Source organism: Manis pentadactyla, chromosome 11 (assembly GCF_030020395.1).
Source record: "Manis pentadactyla isolate mManPen7 chromosome 11, mManPen7.hap1, whole genome shotgun sequence".
Classification (NCBI taxonomy): Eukaryota; Metazoa; Chordata; class Mammalia; order Pholidota; family Manidae; genus Manis; species Manis pentadactyla.
Window position 1 is genome coordinate 26,895,592 of NC_080029.1, and position 25,813 is coordinate 26,921,404.

General features: G+C 45.5%; 1 long non-coding RNA gene across 1 annotated transcript; it reads right to left on the minus strand.

Moving 5' to 3' along the window:
- Positions 1-6,088: 6,088 nt before the first annotated feature.
- On the minus strand, positions 6,089-16,426 carry LOC118926388 (uncharacterized). The gene is made up of 4 exons (XR_005030440.2): positions 16,324-16,426; positions 12,819-12,911; positions 9,977-10,123; positions 6,089-9,507 (listed from the first exon to the last, which is right to left on the minus strand). It is a non-coding gene; the product is annotated as an uncharacterized LOC118926388 (long non-coding RNA).
- Positions 16,427-25,813: the final 9,387 nt, after the last annotated feature.

The following is a 25,813-nucleotide window of genomic DNA, read 5'->3' on the forward strand; positions in this document are numbered from 1 at the left end:
TGAGAAGCTGAATTCAGTCGTGGCTAGGATGTGGAAGAGGTAGGGTGTGCAACTGGGTCTGAGAAGGCAAGTAGGTCCTCCTGGCATGACACAAGGCCTCTTTGCTGCGGAAACCTGGTGGGCAGAGGTTCCACTCAGCATAAAGATGGGGAAGTGTTGGGGGAAATTGTGCCCATCAATAATAATCAAGCATTAATATAACATTTGTTTCCACAGTGCCAACTAATAATCACTATATCATTACAGTCTTCTTAGGTCAAAGCAAACGTGTAGGCTTAGTGAGTTCTCCAGATCCCATTTTATAGACAAGGAAATAGACTGGGGAGACAAATTGCCTTGTGATTTGAGGAAATCAGCAGCTTAGCAGAAGAGCACAATCCTTAGGTTGAATTTGGTCAACTAAATGGAGCAGCTCAGCCAAACCACAGAGCAAGAAGGGTCTGTGCATGTGTCTGTGCAGACAAGCACACATGAAACAAACTGTTTTCAGTACCATCAAAACTATAATCTATTTGATATTTCCTAGATTATAAACTCCCGAGGTCACACACCATGGCCCACAACCATGTTTGGGTCATGGTCAAAAGAACAAAAAGAAATAACTAAGACAGAAAGAACTAAGTCTGGTGGATGGAGAAGCACATGGAAGCTTTGAAGTTATAACTGATGCCCTTGGACAGAATCATAAAATCCAGTTCATATGCTGGAGTCAAAATCTAGACACTTAGAGACTCTGTCATCGTCCATCTTCTGCCCCTCTTCCTTATACACACTGAGAAAATGCCTTCAGTTAACTTTTCTAGCTTTTCAGGTCATCTTCAATGCACAATGTAAATTTTGTCTCATTATTTATTTTTTGGTGTAACCCAGATATATGGCTCTCAGAGACAAAGAAACTCTGTATTCCTGGAAATGTAAAGAGAGATGATAGGATTTGAAAGGGATGTTTGATGATCTAAAAATGATCTTAAATCAGACTTTCAAATATTCCCTGGCAATGTCAGGACAGAAAGGAGACTTGCCTGGCAATTTAATGTATTTACTGGGTAAATAGTAGGCACTTGCAGCCTCTGTGACTTAATCAGAATGAAGTTCATTACTATAAAGTGCTGTGCCCTTTGGTCCTATTTACATTAAGCAAGCTCCGAATTTCATTTAATTTCACTCACATCTCCAAAGGAAATTTCAGGTTCTGAGGCTGGCCAAGGAGGACAATTAGCAAGGATAGTCACCAGAGCAGATAAAGAGGAGAGGAGCTAGTAGGCTAACATTAGAGCAGAGAGAACAGACACTCTCCTTATCAACTCCAATCTTTGAAAGTAATTTTACTTTCTTGTTTTTAACTTGAGGTTTGCATCAGTCTCTCGCTCTCTCACTCTCTCGCTCTATTTTGAAAACATATTATCAGGTCATCTAAACCTTTTGTGAAATATTTCAGACTTGTATGTGCATGAGCTGGTGAAGATTTATTTTATTTGACACCATAACTAAAGTTTTAAGGCATTCTTTTAAGCAGAACTTGACTGAAACCCCTGAGGCTAGATCACTATCTCTTGCCAGATGTTAACTTGGTTTCACTGATGGGAGCCCAAGGTAAGGTTAAATCTGTTTCTGGAGACACTATTTGTAATTCAAGAATGTTTAACTTCATCTGTGTTTTACTGTTACATGTCAAGAAATCTGGGATTTTCAGACCAGAATTCTCCCCCACCACACCCCCACCTCTGTCTTCAATTATTTATGTTTCTTTTGGAGAAATCAAGTTTTGAATTAAATGGGCAGAGAGAAAAGCCTAAGATTCACTGAGTCCAAGAATAGAAGTACCAGCCCAGGTCCTTTGGGATTCTTTGATATCTGCTCAGGTTACAAGAAATCTGGGCATCTCTGGGAATACGGATAAATGATGTCATTCAACAGAATTAGGACCAGACGGAAAAATGTAGCCAAATCCTGCAGGAGGTAGCACTGAATCCTGTTGTTAGGTATGAAAGGTCTCCGACTGCACTTGAGAGCGTAAACAAGTGTAACTGTGAAAGCAGCAGTCTCTGGGATGAGGCTTAGGAGGGTAGTACCATTTCTGAGACGTGATGTGGGGTGAGGTGTGGGGGGGTGTAACCCCAAATATTGGGCTGTGACAGACGCCAGGCCTGAGGGCCCTGACTTGGTCATAAAGAAACTATGTCCATCCTTGGGCTCTAAATGGTAGGCTCAAGCTGCACGTTGAGCACGTTTTCTCCTGGAACCTATCCTTGGCAACGGATTCAGACCTCAGCCTCCAGGATCTGTTTGAGAAATAAACAAGCGAGAGACAAACAACCAAAACAGCAACACAGCAGAGCGGGCGCGGTAGACGAAGCTCCGCCTTTGGAAGCCTCAGGCCAATCCAAAGCCTGTTGCTAGGGCCCGGTGTTTGGCCGCCTGACGTTCCCATGGAGACGGAGGAACGTTACACACTAAACATTGGGCGGCGTTGACGTCTATGCATTATATCCATGGAGACGACAGCGTAAACGTCATCACTCCCTCCACGCCCACCCGTCGCGCCAGGGGCGGAGGGAGCGACGCAAACGTCGCCGTCACGTGCTGCAGGCCAGGAGTGAGGCCTAGTGGGCGGGGTCTGTTGCCACGGCTGCAGCCGCTGTGGTGGTTGTTTGGAGCTGGAATTAGAAAGTGCTGAGGCGGCAGTGCGGCCAGAGCCGCTTCGGGAACAGCGTCTCCCGCCCCCGGGCCAGAGAGGGTTCCCCAGGCCCTGGAAAGCCAGGACACCCCTTAGGCTGTCCCAGCACGCCTCAGCGGGAGATGCTGAGCCAAGATCTCTCTCTGCTGCCTGTGACTCCAGACCGAAAGCCAAACCTAGACCACTCCCTCCACGCTTAGTGGGCCATAATTGTGAGGGTGACCTCCCCGAACCTGCCACTCCTCTCGACAGCAGCCCACAGAACAACCACTGACCAAAGTGCCTTTCCCCTGAGACAGGAATAAACCCAGTGTAGAAAACTTTCCCACTCTTGGAGTAAAGTCTGGAAGCCAGAGGAATCAGAAAGAAGTTTGAATTTGCCTTACATACTTCACTAGCAGCAGAACGTTAGGTGTTCACTCCGTAGAGCTTGGCTGAAGCCTTGAGGGAGGGGTACCTAATAACCCCATTCAAGAAGAGTTCCTTCAAACAGAAAGGAAACAGAAATACCTGAGTACCGTAAAACTGAATAATGTTAAGGCCTGAAAAACCTAAGTTAATGGGAAGTGAAGCTTTGATTTCTGTGTTGCTTAATTTTGTCTTGACTATACAAGCTAGCAGAGTGTGAGAAATCTCAGTGTGCCAGCCTCCTTTTCTTCACACAACTCTGGAAACAGTTATGGGAAGATTGCAGCAACAAATTGTAAACAAAACCAGATCAAGTAACAGAGGAGTAAAAGGTTGAAATTCATGTGAAGGCAACCATCCTGAACAGAATGTAACATCTAAATGATAAGGAACAGCTGAAGGGCCAAGACATTGAATTGTCTCCAAATATCATCTTCCATCCTAGCTGAATTTAAACTGTGTCTTTTATTTTTTTTTTGAGGTAAAGCAGAGGGGGGTGTTATCTGCTGGAACTAGAAGTAAGCCATTGGAGTGAGCATGCAGTGTCTGTTTCCAAAGGCAGGAGCATAAGGAAGGATTTCATTAAAATGAATGGCATCTGGGGTTGGTCTGGGACCCCTGTGTTCCTCCATCAGTACATATTCAATCCCATTATTATCCAGCTCAGACAAATCAGCACTTGAGGGTTCCCTCCCTGTTGACTCCATGCTAGCCCCCACTGGGCCTCATTCAGATATTTACCACCTGCCTACAGAGCATACCCGTTCTTTTTCAACATTCCCTTGCTCCATCCTCTGACCTACCTATTACTCACTTCCCTGACACCCTTCTCTAAACAGTTCTCCCTTAACTCCCTTCCTACTCTGTTGCCACTCCCCAGGTTTCTACCCAGTTGATCGGTGCTCCCTAAACCCATCCACCCATCGTCCCCATGTTTTTCCTGTCTAGTCCTTGCTTAATGAAGACAAGCAGCCTTTTGTAAATGTAGGCCAAACTCAGGAGGAAGGGCACAGTAAGCTCAACAGTCACCACCTGCACTTAAAAAAAAATCCCCAGATAATAATTGAGATACAGGCCACATATCTAAGCATTATGCAGATTCTGATTATAGGACTATGGACAAGACAGCAGTTTACTAATTCTGGCATTTTCAGGGAAGTAATGATAATTTCTACTTTTTTCTGCCAGCTGATGGTCAAGCTAGATGCCTCTGGGGGCATCTGTTGCCCTCCTAACTCCACCCCCAGTATTCCATCTAGAGCATAAGACAGATGAAAAAGAGGGAAGCCTCAAGTTCAGGTTAATGGGAAGGCCTGAGCCTGACTTGAGGGTAGATTATATTGAACCACTTTGGGCATGGGAATGAAATGGTTTGTGTTTTGTTTTAGATGGGAAAGCAAAGCATTGGTATAATTTACCCCCAGGCACATAAATTACCTATCTTGCCATCTAGAAAAAAATTGAAGTAGCTGTGCTTATCTCCCCTACTTGAAACTCAGAGTTAAGTTAGGATAAGTCAGTTTTGTTTACTGTAAGATTCCATCTCTGGCTAGGTCTTTCTTCTAGTTTTTCAGGCCAGTCAAGGACCCAGCAAACTACTGACAGAATGTGGGGGAAGGAAAAAACTGAGAGCAAGAATTATCTAGTCCTTTGATGTGCCAGGACTGAATAGTATGTCTTGTATATGTTATCTCATTTTATCTTCCCAACATCCCTGGGAACTATGCCCATTTTTACAGCTGAAGAAACTGAGATTCAGACAATTAAGCAACTTCTTCAAGGACGTAGTTCAGAGCCAGGCTTCCACCCCAGGTGTCCCTTTTCAGAGATTTTGCTCTTCCTGCATCCCCAAAATGAGGTGGAATACACAGAAAACCTCCACCGGGATCACTTCACACGTTTACTTTTCTACAGGAAGACACTAGCCCCATTTTCCAAATTTATTAAAAAGAAAAGGCAGAGGGGAGATTGAAGGCCTTTTGTGAGATGGGCTAGAACTTCATGAAAAGATACTTATACCAAAGTAAGAACATGGATCCATCCCTGCCTCCTGGGATTAACCTATATTTCCTCACTGGCCCAAGATCCAATGAGGCAAAGAGAGACATGCCCCAGAGCACACACAGCAAAAAGGTTGGGGCGAGTTCTGAGTTCTGGGAGACTCTGACGTGCCCCAGGCTAGGGAGGCCACTACCTGAGTTCACAGGCTGCCTGGAGAGCTCTGCCCACATATCTCTGAAGCTGTCATCTAGGACTGGCCCCTCCTTCCCCTCTCTCCTCCCTCATGCCTGACCCTGCAGAGAAGCACGTCCAGCACGAATTCCTCCAAACCTCAGATGCCTTTAGGATTTCAAAGTGTCTAAAGAGTTCCCTCCTCGACAAGCAGCATTAGTCAAGTCGAGTGGGTGTGAAGGGCATTTCCCGGTGATCCAGAGCTTGGAGGCAGGGGAGACCCTCCTTCCTCCTGGCCTTGGCAAACAGCCCCTGGAGAGATCCATGTGGGTGGTAATGAGTAAAGACAAGCCAGAGGGTTTCTTGCTGGGCAGGAATGGCCATGGGCCACACCTTCTTCAGCCCTCTGAGCACCTCCTCGTGTCTGGACCTGACAAGGGGGTGGCAGTGCCAGGGAGTGGGTTCTCTTGTGTCTGGCTCCAACAACCGGCTGATTGTGATGATTCTATTCGTGTTCCCTGAGTTCTGTTTGACTTGGCAGTAGGGAAAGGAAAGGGCAGCAGGTTCACTCTGGTTTGTACTGGGTGTTTCCTGGAGCCACACCCAGGCATTAAAGTAAGCGGCTGGCACCAGGGATGCCTTTACCTGGAGGCCCTCAGTGTGCAAAAGCAGGAATGGGAAGTATTTCCTTTTTAAGGGCCAGCCAGGTGTGGCTGACATTGCACCTATCCCTGTATTACTAACGTCACCAAGACTCAGGTCAAAAGGCAGGCTTACCAGACTCCTATTGCTCTGGGATCCAGGGACCAGGGGATGACAACCTGCCCATTTAGGCTGGATTATCCTGAGTCCCTACTACCCATGGGCACTTTAACTCCCAGATCTAAAACAAAAATCCAAGGTCTGACAATTTTGTTCTACTTTGGGGGACTCATGTTCCCAAAGATGAAATCTGGACTTTCCTTAAAGCATCCAAAGTAGGGATTCTTTTCATACAAGGTAGTAGCATTCAAAGAGAACACATTTCAAAGTCAAATAGACTTAGTTTAGAATTCTGGATTTACCCCCATATTTATCTAAGCCTCTACCTAGAACCAAAATCTCTATCATGTGGAAATAACAGCTAACACGCTACCACATGCCAGGTATTGTTCTAAGCATTTTTATGGAAACTCATTTAAGTTTCAAAACAACCTAAAGAGATGAGTACTATAATTATCATCACCTTTTAAAGATGAGAAACAGGCACAGAGAAGTTGAGGACATTGTCAAAAGTCACCCAGCTAATAGCAACAATGCCAGGATTCCACAGAAGGTAGTCTGGCTCTGGAACCCATGTGCTCAACCACTGTTTGGTAGTGCCATTCCTAGAGAGCCAACACCACGCTAAGGCCTGGAGATGCCATGGAGAGCAGGTGTACACATAACCCCTAGTCCCCACCCTGTCATCTCCACACTTTACTTCCAAGGCTCCCAAGTCAACTTATAAAGGGCCTTTCTACCAAGCCTGGGATAGCCTTTTCTTGAATGCAAGCACTTCCTAGGTGAAGGAGGCAATCATGGTCATCCAGCCAGGTCAGTAAGTCTCCAAACATGCGTTGACTTCCATGGGCTCCTCACCAGCCCCAGGAGCAAGAACAATGCTTTGCACAACCAGAGCCTGGGTCTGTCATGAAAGCCCTTTTTACTGGGCAGGTAGGCATGTGCCTCTCTGTGCTTCTTCCCACAGAGGGAGGCGGCAGAGCCAGGCAAGGGTGCTGGGTGTAACCAGAGCTCTTCCCTGAAGAAAGCGGCCCTGACCTAGACAGCCGGGTACAGAAACCATTTCCTCTTCAAGAGCGGCAGAGCATGTGGCTGCAGGGCCTGGCAGGGCCACAGCCTTTGTTCACCAGGCCACTCCCTGCCGGATGTGATAATGTACACTGTGGACTTGAGGCAGTTAGAATTACTTCTTAAATGGGGGCAAGATGTAAAACAATTACCATCACCCACATTTATTGAGCACTTTGTGTGTTTTATGAGGCTGATGGAGATTCATTTATTTAATCCTTCAAACAATCTTATGAAGTAGGTTCTATTATTATTCCCATTTGACAGATGAAAAATAGAGGCACAGAGATGTTAACTTTCCCAGGTTTGCATAGATGCTAAGTGAGATTCAAACCCAGGACTGGCTGATTTCCAAGACTGTGCTCTTAACCATCTAAAGGAAAATGGGGGCCCTTCCCTTGGAATTAGTAGAGACATGGGACCAGGGAGAAGTTGTAAGACATTTCTTATTGGACTGGGTAGCTCAAGACCCTAAAGGGGATCCTCGGGACCACTAGGTCCACACCTCCAGAAGTGTCATCTGATGCTGGCCCCCAGGCTTTTACTGGCCACTCTGGAGCTCCATAATTATTGAGCTCCATGAGCCAGAGATGGCTCTAGTAATTCCCTTAGGCAAACTAGATCCCATACTAAAAGTTTAAAACTAGGCTGTAACCTGGCTGATGCTACAAGGAGAGAAAGAATAGGGACAGAGGCTAGGTACAAAATTATGTCCCATTTCTGGGTATTTGGATATGCCCTTGTCCATCTAGGCTTGGGCTCTTTCCTGTGATATCACCATGGAAAGCCAAGGCCAAAGCCCCAAAGGCACCCTTCTATTCCTAGCCCTTTTCTGTATCACCTTTCCCTACATTCCCTCCCAATAAAACACACACACCTTGGTAGCATTTAACACCAGCCCTGGAGCTGGACTCCCTAGATTCTAATCCTAGTAGCTCTGTGATTCATTTGCAAAGTACAGTTGGCCCTCCAACAACATGGGGGTTAGGAGCACCAGCCCCCAGCACAGTCAAAATTCTGTGTGTAACTCTTAACTCCCCAAAAAGTTAACTACTGTTGATCAGAAGCCTTATCAATAAAGTTAATGCTTATTTTGTGTACTGTATACTTAAAGTAAGCTAGAAAAGAAAATATTTTTTCAAATTGTTGCAAATCTCCAAAAAATTTTCCGATACATTTATTGAAAAAATCCACTTACAAGTGGACCTGTGCAGTTCAAACCTGTGTTTGAACCTGGCTTGGCTGAAGTCGTTGTTGGCTGTGTTGTTCAAGGGTCAACTGTATTTATTCCAAATTATTTAATTTTTCTGTGCCTCAGTTTCCTTATCTGTAAAATGGGGATAATAATAGTACCTTTCTTATAATGTTATTACAAGGACAGTGAGATAATGTGTGTGTGTGGCAAATGCTCCATAAATGTTAGACATTATTATTGTTATGGTAGTTTATTATTATTTCTATGCATCCTTCTTTCTCTGGATATGAGATGAATTTGCTGAAAACTGGTTCTAAGCCATCACCTATGGAGCTGTTTTCATACTCCTCCTCCCACATGCTCCTGTTGTCAGTCCTTATGTAGCCCTTTCTAACAGATCTAGAAATGAGTAGTCTTAGAATGGGGGGAGAAATCCCATCAGATTAGGTCAGGGTTCTTGAGAAATGCCTTGAAGCCAAATTTCTTGAAAATTTTAATGGGTCAACTTGGGAAGGCAGCCAAAACTATTACTCTGTAACAGCTGCTGAGAAATCATTGTCAACACTTCAGTATAGATCTTCTCTATTAGGTACCAAGGTTAGGCTGAAAGTCATGAAACCTAAAATAATTATGGAACAACAGCAGTGTAGGGGATTACTGATGCCAAGATAAGCCACCTTTAAATAACCCCACCCCCCTTGGCTGTGCCCCTCTGGAGGCTCTCACCTTCTTTTCTTAGATTATCATCTCAGTCCGACTATAAACTATGTCTTAATAGATTTAACTGCTATTTGACTTCCAACATTAGGGCAGTACAAACCCACAGGCCTACTAAATATAAGCTTATGATGATGCAGGCCTAGGATAGAAAGTGAACAACTTAATGGGTGAGCTGGTGCCGCAAAGGAGAGTCAAGGTGAAGGGGCACCTTATCTCCAATCTGAACAAAGAAGTATATTTCCTGTGAAGTCTGATGAGAAAAAGATAAAAAAAAAAAAAAAGATGTGGTCTGACTCTCCATCACACAGAGTCACCCTGGGTCTTACCCCGCCTGAGCACTTTAAAGACCTGAGCAGCGCATTTGTGGTTTGGTTGTGTTATCCGATCTGGGGCTGATACAAGCTGCGTTCAGTTCAGGGCTGTAGAGTTTCCAGTCCTCCTTTAGGCTCTTACGTTATGGTTTCAGGTTGGCCACACATCTCTCTCCACTGTTCAGATGGAACAGCTGCAAGACACCCCCACAAAAAGACCATAGCAATAATGTAGCTTCCATAGTAACCATAGTAGCTGCTACTGAGGGCACGCCCTGTGCCAGACGCTGCTTTCTCTGCCCCGTGTCACTCACGATGCCCACTTCACGTGTTAGGAAACTGAAGCTTAATACAAGTAAAATAATCGATCTAAGATCACACAAGTAGAAAGGTGTTGAGCCTGGATTCAGCCTGGGACCACACCACGCAACTGCTCAAACTGAGTGCTCAGGGCCGCCTTCTGCAGCAGCATCAGTCTTCCCTCCTACACCTTTGCTTATGCTGTGCTCTCCCCTTTTCTCCTGCACTCCTCCCAAGGATGTCACCTTCACTTTGTCCATCCCCTAAAAACCTTCCCTGTTCTGCTGTCCCAACTATTCGATCCCAAAGTAGTCTCACAGCCTTCTGAACTTTTTCATCCGGACCATTTGCTTTGGTACTTACTTATGCATTATCTTGTATTACTGTTCAAATGTTTTAATGTGAAAGTTCTGTCTCCCCGAAGAAACTACAAGTTTCCGAAAGTCAGGGTAGGTGATACTGCCCTCCAGCATTCAGCCTGGAACTGTGGCCTCAGTAGATGGTCACGGTCTGAAAAAATGAAAGAAAAACCTCAAGATAAATATTCCAGATATGGCCTCTACACAGAGGTCATTTTCAGCAAGTGAAAATCATTTTGATCTCAGCTACTTTCAGCTGTGAGTCTCTTTGTAATTCCTGGCCCAGTAAATAGGTGACCAATGAATAATCGACGAATGAAACAAAGAACGAAACTCCAGCCAGATCATTTAGTCATGACTTGGGCAAATTGTGTTAACTCTTCCAAGTCTCAGTTTCCCTATCTGTGAGATGGGGATGATTCTTGGAGAGTCTATGTGAGATTAGAGATATGTGAGGCATGTCCTCTTAGAGTCCTTGACCAGGTAGCTACCATAATTATCATTATCACCACTATTGTCTTGTAAACCTTATGTGGGAAATGGCCCAGCAACTCAAAAACAGAGGACTTTGGGTCACTAGTCTGATGAGTGTGAGGTGGAAAATTGCTGGAAGAGTAGATCGAAACAATCCTAAACAACCATGTGACCTACAGTCTTCTGCATATTGTGCTTTTACTGGGTTTCAAGGGTTACGCTTTGTTTTTGCTGGTGGTCAAGTCGGAACCCCCATGGTGTCTTCCTATGGAACCCAGTGTACCGTTGCGGGGGCCGGCTTTTCCTCTATTAAGAAAAGGAAACAGGAAATCGAATGTAAAACCCTCCGAGACGGTTAGTATCACACCGAAGTTGTGAATTTAACCACACCCCCGCCAGGAAATGAAAATACAGTTCTCATAGCGATGTTCCCACTCCTTTCGTGGCCCACACGGTGTTTTTCAGATTTTAGTTAGATAGTGTAGATGAAAGGGCTGAACGTGGGGCAGTGGGCTGTCATTGGGTATTTGTTGATTTGGGTACAGATCAACACATAGATTTGATATCGCACAAAGGGAGAAGGGGATTTCATTCACCCCCTGACAATATGGCTCTATCAGATGTCACAACATGAGGGAGGAAGAGGGATCCACAGGCAGATTCTGACCCATTGACATGTTTTTCTGTTCCAGCCCACATAATGTATTTTAAATTTTACTATTTTGCCAACGTTTAAAAACGGAGAGATTTCACATGTGTATGCATGCAAACACATCCAATCTGAATTTATAGCCTCCCTTAGGGGAAAACAGTGATAGTAGGAGACAGCTGCCCCCTTTGGGTGGACACTTGTCTTTGGTCCCCTGCATCAGACCCCTGCACTCATCTGCTTTACCTGTCTGCGCCAGGGGCATTTGAAATTCCAGGCTTCTGTTCTGTGACTCCAAAAGGCAGTCACAAAGCTGCCATGCCTGAGGAGAGGTACCTTGTGCTTGGCTTTCTCCTGTATATCCAGCTCTCCACTCTGAACTGTTCTTCGCTGCACTAGTCTCCGATTCAAGGTCACTAGTCCTGACTACTCTTGCTAAAGACAGTTGTTCGTAATCTGCCCTGGCCTGAGCACAAGGAAAGTAAGCCATTTCTTTGTTCCACTCCAGGGTTTGTCTGGATGTGAGGGGTAGCTACAAAGAAACTTTGGAGGAACAAATCAGTTGAGGAGATATGGCCCCATTAGACTTCCTCGGAACTGTGCATTTTCCTTAGTTGATGTGGCGGGCCTCTGGTTTTGCCACCCAGCATTCATCTGTGCTTCTCCTGGCAACTGAACTCTCATTTTCCTCCAGGAAATAACCCCTCCCCACTCTCAATCCCCGTGCTCTAAGTGGAGTTGACTGTAGAGGGTCCTAGAACTCCTAGATAAAACCTTGCCTGACAGGGACCCCCTTTTGGACCTTTCAGTTCCACAAGCTGCTGCTCCATAGAAATTAGTCCTAAACCTCTCTATATACTTAAACCACACTGGTTCATTTTACACACTCTATTCATAATTACTCTGTCCTAACTACCATCTTTGTCATCATCCCATGTCACTTTCCTGATAAGAACTTCAAGCTCTTGTTGGACTGCCAGGAAAATATTTCTGCACATGGGTGACCTTTGGGGGTAGCAGTCCATTGAGCTGGCAGTCCATTGAGCTGCGCCTAAGAACTCCAGCAAACAGGAATTACCCACGTATCTGAGACAGATAACAAATGAACAACTGGTGGTCAACAGCCTTTAAGATATTATTGTGCTTTTAAACTGTTGGCCATTGACTGGGAGACATCCACATATTCATTCTCCTTAAGGGCAAGGACTAGGCCTTAGTCCCAGTTTTATTTCCACAGCCTAATCAGTGTGCCTGACAGGCTTGGCACAGGGTAAGCACTCAGTAAACATATATTGAGTGAATAGATTAAGGCATCACTTGTTGAATACTTTTCTGAGTCCTCTCACTCTGAGTCCTCTCTGGAGTTTGCTGCTAAGCCGTGAGTGACAGAACTGGCCTGGGTCCATAAGCATTTATTAATAATGATATCATGCTGTTCACATGGGATTTCCACATAATTTCTCTAATTCTTATGCATTGTGATAAAATACACATCTTGCATACCATTAACAGACAATTTTAAAAGAGCATATGGGCTGCTACAAAGGTGGTGTAGCATAGGGGTTACAAGTTTGGGATCTGGATTGCCTCGGTTCAAATCTTACTTCTGCCATTTGCCAGCTGTGTGGTCTTGGGCATGTCACTTAGTTCTCTGTAACTTCATTTCCCCATCTGTAAAATGGGGATATTAAGAGTACTAACTTCATAAAGTTGTGAGGATTACCTTAGTTGATGGGTGTAGAACATTTAGAAGAGCAACAAGGTTCAATAAACATTGGCTGGTATCCTTGCTGTGGAGAGCCTTGTTATGTGACTTCTAAAAAGAAACCAAAATAAATGACAAATACGAGATCCTCTACAGTTTCTCCCTCATCATGCCCCATAAAGTCAAATGTGCTGCTGATTTTGAATTATCTTATATATTGAGCACAGGATACATTGTTTTAACTTCTTCTCATCCCGGGAAGGTGTTCCAATTCATTATTCATATTCATATGCAGTTAAAGCCTTATGCCTTTCTGGGTGATGGTAATAGTGCCTAATACACACCATCTCTTTAACACCCACCAGCTATGTAACCGAATCCCCTTTCCTCCTCCTTATCGTCATTGGTTGTGGAATCTTCCCTCTTTTTCCCCTAAGTGCCCAGCATCATCTCATTCAGGAGGAGCTACTCCAACCACTGCAGCTGGTTCTAAAACTGTGAGCATGCCAACAGGCATCTTCTCTCCTCTCTGCTCCCCACCCGGCTCCCATTCACACGGGCTGTCTCCCGCTCCATCTCTGTCACAGCGTGGTGAGTGTCTGTCAGGATTCGTGAGCCTAAAAAAAGCACTGTTGAAAATTCTGACAGTTTCCCAGAAAATGCCAGGCATGTTCCCACCTCCTGCATAGCCAGTTTATTCCTGGGTTAATAGCATTGTTATTCCATTATCATGGGGCAACTCTGAGAACAGGGACAAAGGGCTTAGGATGACAGGCGTGCAGGCACACACACAGATTTGTCTTTGGAAAATCAGTAGGCACCTGCCAACACAGCATTAAATGGAAATATTTAGGGCAATGATGCCTTGAGAGTATAGAAAAGGTAGACTGTACTTTAATAAAGCCCAATATAAAGATGTGAATATTAAGACAGTTGAATTAAGTGGTGGTTAACCATCTTTTTAAAAAGTATTTCCTGTGTGAAGGCCATATCAGGGATTTAACTGAAGTGCCTCAGTGCATTTGAAATCGGATTTATAGTCTGGAGTCTCCTCAAATCCTGGGTCTGTTTCCTTAAAGTACCAAGCCTCGACTACCACCAGAATTGCTGAGCTGAATTCCCTGACCCAACGTGGCCTATCAAATTAGGTCAAGTATGAGGTGCTCAGTAGGCTGGCTTCTTTCCTGTGCCTGAAGCCAGCGTCACTAGGGTGTGGGTGAGGGAGCAGCCAGCCCAGTGGGTTGGAGCTGTGAGGTTCAGTTGGTTGTGGTAGAAACACACCTGACTTGTCAGTTCTTGGTGTGACCATGGCGAAAGCATGAATGGAGGCCTGTGGTCCTCCAGGAGGGACATGGAGGCACCTATGCAGGTCCGCTCTCCACACCCCATATAGCATGGTAGAGTACAGAAAGGCAGGCACTGAGCAAGCGGGCAGAATGCCACACAGTGAGGGCTAACCCCCTGGTGGCACAGGTGTCACTCTAACTGTTCCACTCACATGATGCAGCAGTGGGACAGAGCTGGCCGCTCTGTCTTAGGTTCAGAGACACAGGCCCACTGGTGTAGTTCATGGCCAGATTTCCCAGGACCTGGCCTTTCCTCTTCAGCATCATTGACATGTCCCACCAATCCTATTCTTTATGACATTTGAGGAATTTTTAGTTCTGAAACATGGTGTCTGCTCAAAGTCAGTTATTCATTCAGTAAACACTTGTTGCAGACTGAACGTGGACCAAATCAGGAGCTGTGTAGTCCTTGTCCTCTAGGAGTCTATGGTCTGGTCAGGACAGATTGCAGAGCATTTAAGCACTACGGCAGAGCTATGCAAAAATGCCAGAGGAGAGGCACCTGATCCAGGGGTAGAGGGGTTGACACAACTTCCTGGACAAGATGATGCTTACATTGAGGTCTGAAAGAAACCCAGGGGAAATTAATGACTGGAAGGGCATTCCAGATAGGTGGAACGGTCTATGCTAATACATAGAGGACAAGAGAGTTTAGCGCATTCAGGAGACTGCAAGAGGTTCAGTGAGGTTTGAGGTGTCAGGGAGTACAGTAAAGGGGTGGGAGGAGACCCGCTTTAGGGAGGGTTGAAAAGATTGCTGTGTGACCTAAGCCAGAGAGAGAAGCAGGCCCAGATCAGAGAGCCTTGTCTACCCACTAAAGCATTTGGGTTTTCTCCAGAGAGAGAGAGAGAGAGAGATGACAAGCCTTTAAAGAAGTGTATTAGAATGGTCACTCTGCCAGCTGGGGGTTGGGGTGGTGGAGGGCAGTGGAAGACAGCCAAGGAGTCCAAGTAATGAGCTCCTGCCCAGGCCAGAGGCAAGAGGGACGGGCAAGAGTCGCAGGAGTCTTCTTAAGTCAATTATTAATAAACCAGACACACAGTGATTCATATACACCTTCCCCATTCCTCGCTTCATTTCCGCATCCGGCCCCTACAGCCCTGCCTCTGGCTCTGGTCTGGTTCCCCTTCCTTCTCCCCTCAGCAGCCCCCTGCCCTGGAATGTTCTCAGATGCCCATTCCTGTTGGCCCTGCATAGCAGGCTGCCAGATTCTTCTGGTTTTCTTCATGGAAAGCTCCCAAGTTTTTCTCTCTAAAATCCCTTAGAGGTGCTTCGGCCAGTGGAAGAGAAGGTTCTTTCAAAGAGCAGACTGAGGCACTCCAGTTACTAGTAACAGGAGCCCCGCCTGCTTTGTTTGCTGCCGGTGCCTTCCGGGAAAACCTGAATCAGAAACGCCAGCTCCAGCCTGAGGCCCCACATTCTGTCAGACTCCAGGAGTCAGGCTGTGTGCATGCCAAGTCTTCATTCCTCTGGGTAATGCCTTATGGGCTTCATCATGTCAGCCAGAATATACCCTGGGAGATTACATATGGGAAACACGGAGCTCACCAAGAGCGGAACATCTCCTCTCTCCTGTTTGTACGGGGGGCAGGACAAATACCTGTGTGATAAGCTCATGGGACTCCATAAGGCTTGTTCTGTGTGAAGAGTCTATATTTTGGGAAACCTGGTTCTTTCCAATTCATAGACTGATGAGCTGTATTATATTAGGGCTCTGTCATATCCATCAAAATTTACATATCTAAAAATATTTAGTAAGATTCAATACTGAGGGATACAAAGATAAACTTGGTATCCTACATGACTAAAGCTAGCAAACACCTATCTTCATACAACAATCACAATACCAGCACCAAAACAGTTTTTGATATGTAAGGAAAATTTTTCAGGTAAGATTTGTCCCCAGTGCTGTAGGAAATGCCATCTTCTGCCATCAACTCATCCTTGAGTTCAGACTTTCCCGTTGTGCATCTAGCTGCTGCTCTTAGTTTGAGATGAAAAAATTCCTGCCATTCAGAGGCAGAGACATTTGTGTATAATTTATGAAATGCTTGGGTTCCTTTAAAATGAAAAGAGTTACTGAAATAGAAGCTACTCTTATTGCCATGCTAACGGCAGACCCACAACATCATCTCACAAACGTGCTCTGTCCTAAAGCCCAAAGCACATATACTCACATTCCTCCATCAGAAAGATCTTTCCATTTCCTTCAAAAACAAACCTCCTTCACATACAATCTCCCCTCCTAGTAGTATACGCAGGCCTCCTCCCCCAGAGAGCTGGCAGGACACACACACACACATACACACACACACTCCCCCAGCACACACCTCCCTTCTCATTCCCCAAGAGTGTTGGGGGTGTGTGTGTGTGAATGTTTGAACTGATGACATATTGTGACAGAACGAGCAAGAGTGAGGCACAGCCACAGAGTAATGCAGATCACAGCAGCAGGCTTTATATAACCCAGAGCCACCGAGAGACCCAAAATAGCAGCCTCTCTGCTGCTCAGTTAGTCTCCTCCATCAACCAGGGATAAAATTAGAGCAGGCACTGACGCACACCTGCGTCTGCAGTGGGACTCCAGGGAGACAGCGAGGACAGACTCCTCACTGCCACAGGCAGCACAACCTGCCAGATTCTTCAGGCCCAATCTGCCACCAGACAGAGGTGTGTGTGCACACACCGGCTGTACATATGCCCCATGCAGAGCCCTGCTCTGAGAGCATTTCGAGGGAATGGCCAGGAGCTGGTACAAGGAGCCTGGCTGTATGGGGCTTTGAGAAGGATGTTGCAGGATTTGGGGGAGGAAGTTAGTTCCCACACCTTCCCTCTTTTCCCTCATAATTCCTCTCTACTTCCTTCTACCACTTTTCTCTGGACTGTGGGGTCAAAGTTGGCGGGGATGCCTCTACTTCAGGACCCCATTCTGCAACACACAGAAGCAAACAGCAACAAAAACAAAATCCTACTGTGTTTATTTAAGTCCAGCCAAACACACTGAATCTGGAAATAAAAAGGTTGTGCCAAGAAGTCAAGAGGAGAGACAAGACTGGGTGAATTTGGCTGGCTGTTCTGTAGGCTTCAGGGCTTGACCTTGTCTTAGAGCCATGATCACTGCTCAAAGGTATATGGGCAGACATGCTATCCAGCTGAGGCAGCTGGGTGATTTGTTTTCCTTTTCTGCTTAAGGGAAGGCAGGGAAAAAGATTTTTCCCCGAAAAAGTAAGTAGTTAAGGGTTTGTTATCTTGATCACCAGGTACCTGATGTAAATTCCAAGGGCAGAAGTGCAGCTGACCCTAGAAACCAAAGGCCAGAGAAAATGTATGAATAGTGCAGATAAGACAGAATGAAACTGGATTGTTCTTTGAAGAAAGAGTCGTCATCCTACACCATTATCTCTGAAATTTTACCAGTACATGTTCACGTCTGGGTTTGGCGGGGCAGGGCTTCTGTCCTTGGAGTTCTCTTTAAAGAACTCCGAGTGATAAATAACATATTAAATTATTTCACATGGTGGTATCAGTGATTTATCAGATCCTTCTCCTTTTAAGAAAACCTGAATAAATCCTGGAGCTCCCAAGTGCCCAGGTAATGCACATTTTGTATCAATCTTCCAAAACAAAACAAAACAAAGCCACACATACACAGGAGAAACAATCTAAAAGAATTAAAAGCTAATTTAAAAATTAATTCTCATTTTTATTTAAATATTGAGAAGAGAAAAAAAAAAGATTTGTTCAGTAAACATAGCTACACTTTTCAACCTTTTCTTCTCCTCTCTAAACCTCCTCTCTAAAGCTGCTTGGACCTCCCTAAAACTTCCAGACACCCAGTTCTCACGGACATTTCTCTCCCTCTCCCAGCTTCTTCTCTTAGCTCTTTGGGTATAGACTGACTAACATCTCTGGCTTCTTCTAGTCCTCGCCCATATGCCCACTGTTTGGCTTCCCCACATATGAAAAAGGAGCAACCAGAAGCTGGCTCAGTAAGCAAGAATGTGTTCTTGCTTCGGTCCCTGGGCATAAGGGCCCAGGAAGAGTATGGATTTTCATCTTGTTAGACCTACAGAACTGTGATGCTGTGATGGGTGGGGTCACGGATCCCTGGAGAGACACTTCTGGGGAAAGGACTTTTCTGAAGGAGATAGAATGCTCAGGGATGGAGAAATGCAAGTGGAGGAAAATTTTTGCTGTTTGGCAGTTTTTGTCTCTAGCTACCCTGTAAGATTACCAGTAATTGAAGCCAAGAAATCGTTGAAAGAATATGGTGTTCACTATTTAATATTATCTACCCTTTCTCAGTCACCCCTACCTCCCACCAAAACCTGTGTTTGCACTGGACAATTCCATTGCCACTGAACAGATTTCTTCATGCCCTTGTGCTTTTGCTTGTGGTCTTTGATCTTTCCATAATGACCTTTCCACCCTTCTGCTTCCCTTCCCAACTGCTTTCCCTCCTTGGCAGCCTAGAGTATTTAAATTCATTCTTCAACTTTCACCTTTCAGCTCAAAGGTTACCTACCCTGGCACTTTTCCCTTCTTCTCCCTCCCCCACCCTTGCCAGACAGAGTTTACCATAGCCCCTGAGATTCCTGCTCTCTGGTAATTTGTTATACAACAATAGAAAACTAATACCAAACCCCTTCCAAGAAGTAATCATCCTCTGGACTTCACAGCATATTGTGCTCTCCAGTATTATAACCCTTTTTATACCATATCATAATGATCCCCTGCGTATCTGTCATCCCCATTATCACTGCCATCCTACTCTCAGGTTTCTGTGGGCCTGGCACCTAATATCTGGGAACTGAGAGGTAGTAATAGTAGGGAGTAATATATGTCTGTTGAATTCATGTCAAACAAAACCAAAAATCACTTTTGTCTCCATTCACTGGGTATTTTAAGCCGGGGTAGTCTTTTTGACCTCATGTGTGGCCAGGGCTGGCTCAATTCTCCCTGACATTTTGTATGTATATAAATAGATTCAATTATTAATGTAATTCATCCCATAACCCCTGAAACAGTATATTGTTTCAGGTCTTCCCTCTAGCTTTAGGCTGTAATATTTCTCTTGAATGTTCTGGGAATATCAGCTCCTCCATAACACCATCTTTAAAATCACATGTAAAAATGCAAACCCTTAATGGGTCATGAGCATCTGGCAAACCTGTACTTATACATCCAGGCTTCAACTCTTAACCAAATTTTGTCTCTCTTGGAGGCCTCTAGGACATCCCCAAAGCACACCAGACCATCTCTACTGATCTGTTAGCTAACAGCCTCTGTTCTCTTGTGGATGGTATCAGTTTCATTGTTGCTGTATTGTCCCCTCAAAGACAATTATACCAGCCAGTCCATATGTTCTGGCTGTCACTAAACCCACATATGACTGTGGAAACAGGGGACAAGTATATAAGGTTCATTTGCTTAATTCCTACCCCATCTTCATACACACATATGTACACATACACAGACATGCATGCACATACAGCCCTTCTTTATTGGCCCCACTGATAATATAAAATACTGTAACAGGAGAACAGAGCTTTTTATTTCTCTCGGTATAAAAAGATTTATGGAGTAAAACCTTCTGAATGGCACTCTGGGTGCACATTTCCTTTGCCACCATTTTGCAACCCTGGCCAGAATTTCCTTTGGCCTTGAAAAAAGAGGAGGAGGGATTTCTCATGGATCAGGGAATAGGCTAAGGACCTTGAAGAGAAAGCAAGGGTGGCATGGCAGCCACCTCTCTGTGCCTTTGATTCCAACATTCCTGATGCTTACTGAGTGTAGACACCTTTCTCTGAGCCTCTTCCTGTGTATTCAAGTGGGTGTAATAGTAAGACTTACGTTGTGGGGTTGTTTTAAGGATTATATGAAACAATGCATGAGAGGCACACAGCTCAAAGCCTGGCACACAGCAAGCCATAGAGCATCCTTCGGCTGTTATCATTATTTGACCTGTAATCTAGCTCAAGGGGGTCTTTCGGGGTCTTAAAAATGGGCCTACCCAAAGAGTTGCTGGTTACATGTCAGGTCTTAGGGAGTCTGGCAGATAAGTATGTTTGACTAGCCTGTTCCACAGTCACCTCACCCCTGTACTGGGAGTGGCAAGGAAGGCATTTGGCACGAAATCAGGGAGTGAGACAATAGGTGTGAATGATGAAACAGGAAGTCTGGTTTGGAAGCTAGTGCCAGCAGTAAGCTACTCATGTAGCACACCTAACTCAGGGCACGACTGGGTGCTGAGCCATCACTCAGCCCAAGCTTCCATGGGAAGATTTCTATCAGTGTCCAAAAATTAAAGAAAGTGGCCCTTCAGGTCACCAGGGAAGTAGATCTAGATGGAGACTAAGAGCTTATTTGAGACTGCACAGGCTTTGGCCTGCTGGGTTCAAATCTTAGGTCGTCCAGTTACTATGTGACCTTGGGCACATTATTCAACCTCTTTGAGCCTCAGCTTCCTTATCTTTGAAAGGGGCAGGGCTATTGGGAGGGATAATTGAGATTACATGCAAAGAGCCCAGCACAGAACCTGACTCCACTTTATAAATGTGTGCTCCCTCCCTCATCCCCTCCCAGTTGTCTGGGACAGTGCTCCACCCCTTCCTTGTCTCCTGGCTGAAGATAGTTGACCACTACCTGCTACCTGGGATGACGCTGGTTCTTGATTATTTGGTATTGCCACACATCTGGCCTTATCACTGGTTACTGACTGCAAGACTCCCTGCTCTCTACTCCACCTGGCTCCTTCCTGCCAGGTGGCTTCTCCTGACGTATTTGGACAATGGTGAAGGGTTGGGCCCTCTCACCTGGTGGCACCAGGATTGATGTGAAATAGTCTCTGTTTAATACTCCAAACCTATGGGAAGGAATTACTTTAAAAATGCATATGTATCTATGTGCCTGTAACACACACCCTTTGACAAATCTACCTCCTTAAGATGCCCAGGCACCATCGTCCTCCTTCTGAATGCCCTGAGTGGTCCTCCCACCACCAGTTTTGTGGTTCCCAGGCTTTTCTGCAGGACACTCTGTGGGTTCCTTTTCCTCAGCCCGTCTCCTAAGTGCTAGGATTCTAGGGGTTCCGCCCTCAGCCCTCTTTTCTCATCCTCCATTATATGTCCCCTGGATGCTCTCATCCAGGACCTCAACCACAATTCCTGTTGATTTCCTAATCCACCCATCTGTTCATACTTCTCTTCTGCCCATAGATCTGTGTATACAGTTGCTGCTGGAACATTTCTACCAATGGTCTCACAGCCCCTCAAACTCAGTTTCCTCAACACCCACTTAACTCATCTGTCCTTTGTGCCCCAGGAAATGGCATGCCATGCAAAGCCAGGAGCCTAAGCAAACCTTCAGTTATGGGCTCTATCTTTTGCTGATTCTATTTCCTTAGTCTCTCTTAACTCCCTCCTTTCCAGTACCATTCAGATGCCTACATTCAGGCTATCTATCTCACCTGCAATGCTACAGCCATGGCCTGAGTGGACTCCTGCCGCCAGGCTTCATTTTCCATAACTGCCCCAGGAAAGACCTTTCTAAAAGGTAAATGTCCTCTTCAAGTCCCTCAAGCCCTCTCTGTGGTCAGGATCCTGCCACAGAACTGAAATCATGTCAGCTATTCTACCAGACCTCATTTAAGATTTAACATTAATTCCAGATCAGTGGTTTGCAAAATCTAAAATTGTCAATCAAGAAACTGAGAAAACACAGAGAACGCTGAGGTATCCCTGAAGCAGCAGCTGCACAAAGAAGATACCGCCCACCCCCAGGGATGCAGGAAGAGAAGGAAGAAGTTGGGATAATGCATGTCCCTTACCTTAATGACAAGAAACAACCTAGCTTGATATGCAAAACCCTCACTCTGTGTCCTGCGAATCTCCCTGGGCTGCTCGCTGAACTCAGCACAGGGCTTCCCCATCCTCAGCACAAGTCTGCAATCATGCTGTTCTCAAGGCTCCAAGCTTTTCTACAAGAGCTGCCACCACCTGAAACACTGTACGCCGCCCTTTCCTGGTAACTCATCCCTCCAGGAAGCTCAGGGAAGCTTCATATCACTCTGAGGGCATTTTGGGGACACCGGCCCTACTTCAGGCAGAGTTCAGTGGCTTTCTTAAGGGTTCCCACAGCATCCTGGTCATGTCATGACCACACACAATTAGCATTGTCACTTCAGCCATCTATGAGTACCATGACACAGGACAGCAGCAGTCCCTTTGTCCTCTCTGCATCTTGGCTTTCAGTACAATGCCCGGCACGTGGTATGTGCTCAATAACTGGTTGAGTGTTAAAGTCAGACCCACATTGCCTCTCACATAAATAATAATCTCCTGCCTGTTTTCCCCATCAAATCCATCCTTCCTAAGGCAGCTCTGATCAGATCTGTGCAGTGGTCAAAAAACCTTCAGTGGCTCCCCAGTGTCTGAGGAATAAAGTCCAAATTCCTTAGCATACCATGTCTGGCGCTTGTCTCTGACCTCCCGATCTAGGCTTATTGCCCTTACTGCACGCATGATTGCCCTTCCTACACCAGGCCACCCACTATTTCCTCATACCTTGAACTCTTTCCCTCCAGGTCAGAGTTCACTTCATTACCTTCACCAGGAATGCCTTTTGGGATCCCTTTGCCTGTTGCAATTCTCCCCAACCTTCAAAGCCTAGTTCATAGATAACCTACTTTAAGAGTCCTTCCTGTGCCCTCCTTTAGTGGTAGGAGATAAAGTCCCAGATGTTTAATGGGTCCTTCATACCCCTGTGGTATCTGGCCCTCGCTCACTGGTGTAGCCTTGTCTCTTTCCACTTTCGTCCTTTCTCTCTCTGTCCTAGAACGCTGGCCTTCTCTGGTTCCGGGGATGCACCAGGCTTTTCCATACCACTGAGCTACTTTGTCCATCCGTCCCTATGTCTACAGGCTAGACTGCCTGCTGCAAGAAATCAGGCCCTGTGTGTGTCTCGTTCATCGGTACATCCCCGACGCATGGCACAGTGCCCGGCATACCCACAGAAGCTCAGCCAATGTAATAAGTTTTTTTACCAGCAAGTCCCTTGTTCACAGCATTGTCGCAGTCTACAGCAAAGTGGTTATTTGTGAGCACTTTTCACCTTGATCCTAAGCTTCTTTAAAAATAAAACCTTTTTATTTTTGACATTTTCAGAGAGACACAAGAGTCAAAAGAATAATGAGCTGCTTTTCCCATCATGCTGCTTCATAGTCACCAACATCTGGTCAGCCTGTTTCATCCATTCTCCCCTATTCCCCCTACATTATTTTAAAGCATATCTCAGATACCATAAGCACTGCCTGAGGGTTGATGTGTCCTGTTCATCTTTACTTTTCACATAGCCCTTAGCTTAACATATGGCCCCAAACGGATAATGAATGTTCATTGAATTAATCAGGAAAAAGAAGTCATTCATTCATTCATTCACGAATTCATTCAACAAAGACTTTTTGAGCAGCTACCTGTATGCTAAACTCTGCTGGCACTGAAGATAGATTGTAGCTGGAGAACACAGGGAATGAATGAAGGAATGAAGGCATTTTTGAAATACCCCATAGTGATAAGTACCATGCAGATCATTAAAACAGGACAATGTGATAGGAGGTGATTGAGTGGCTACTTAGCCCTGGAGGTTAGAGTGAACCCTCTGAGGAGGTGACCTTTAAACTGAGTCCTGAAGGGCACAAGAAACCAGTGTGGGTAGCTGAGGGGTGAAAGCAGTCCAGGCATAAAAAACACAACTGCAGTTCCCCTGAGGTGGAGCTGGCTAACGCTGGAGGAACAGAGAGAAGGGCAGTGTGGCTGGAGCGAGAGGCCAGGGGAAGTGGCAGGAGCTGAGGTCCAAGGAGCAAGCAGGCCACATCCTGTTGGGCTTTATAAGCCAAGGCAAGGATTGGGGTTTTGTTGGAGGTTTGTTGGGTACACATTAAAGGCTTTTAAGCAGGGAACTGATATAATCTGTATAAAAGATCATTTTGGTCTGTGGTGTGGGAAGTAACCATGAGGCAGCAGGGCAACTGAATGGTTCAGGAGAGAATGATAGGGTTTTAGACCAGAGTGGGGGCTGGGAAGGTGGAGGAACATGGAAGATGCGGGAGATGTTTGGAACCAGAGTCGACAGGTCTTGCTGAGGGGCTGAACCTGAAAGTTAGTGAGTCAAGGACAGTTCTTAGGAGGAGGAGAAACGGCACTTTTACAGAATGAGGTAGGTGGCAGTGGCAGGGGAGGTGATCAGAAAGCGCCAGCAGTGTGGCCATACCTGACACCAGGTGGAGTCAGCTATGCTTGCATAGTTTTGTTTTAAAGACGTCCACCCCAGCCTCAGTTTCCTCTTCCACCAAATGGGTATGTTGAAGGTTTCTTTCTAAGGTTAAATGAGAGAGTGTGTAAAGGGCCAGGAGTATCTGGCATGGAATCAACACACAATGAATATGAATTCTTATCCACTGCCCCACCCCGAAAACACCCTTCAGCCCCACCTGTCTGTGGATCCACCCTTGGAGGTTTGGGGGGAGTGGGTGTACTTTCCTCTCACCGCTGGGAGTGTCACAATTCTGAGGGAGAACAAATTCACCCGCTCACTTTTTGGGTAATTCTTGTGCTTCTGGTGCTTCCAAAAGAAAGAGCTCAGATGACAGGGAAATCATCGCCCCTGGGCTAAGGTTTCCTGGGATGATGAGACCCAGAGCTCCAGGGGATCTAGACTTCCCCTCAGAGGGGTGGGGGCGACAGGGGTGCAGTAAGAGGGGGAACCTGTAGGCACTACTCCTCCGTCTCAAACGGGACCCAGGGACAAAAGAGGACCACCAGGAACAGGCTGCTCAGGCCCAGGGTTCCTCCCCCACTTCAGTGACTCAGGGAGCACAAAGGGCCCCAGGAACTTGCCTCAGCCTGCCCTTAGGGGAAATGCTCCCGGACCTCCTGTAACCGGAACCCATGAGCTGGGGCCAGGACACCTAAGAGTTGCTCTTCCTGTCTGCCTCACCCCCAAAGGAGCACAAGAGCAAATCTTTTTTTAAAAGTTATATATGTGTGTGGGGGGGTATACATACATACATACATATATGTCATATTTTACAAGTATGTTTGCATAGAAAGACTAAAAAGATATACACTAAAATGTTAAAGATGAGTTTTCTCTGGGTGGCTCAACTATGAGTAATTTTCAATTTTATCTTTATGCTTTTTTGTATTTTCTACAATGTGGTGTTTTTCCAGTGAGGCAAAATATTACAGTTAAGAAACCTCCAAAATGTCTTTTTTTCAAAATGCTCAGAGTCTTTCCTGATTCTAATCTGTTTCTGAAAATGTATCTGGGAATTTTTGTGTGAGACTGATAGTAAAACCTATTCATTTACTCATTCATTCATTTCATTCATTCTTTTATTCAACAATTACTTGAGTACATAATGGGTATTATTGTCCACACTATGAGAACACAAGACATATTAGATACAGTTCCTGTCCCCAGGAGCTTAAATTCAGATTGTAAAAACTTAAAGCAGAATACTGCAAGGAAATAAATAATGCAGAAAATAAAGGGTCCTGAGGAGGATGAGATGGCTTTCAGCTGGAGGCACCCAAGGCCATTATATGCAAGAAATGGAATTTGAACTGGGCCCGCAGGGGTGGGTAAGACTTGGATAAGGGGAGCAGG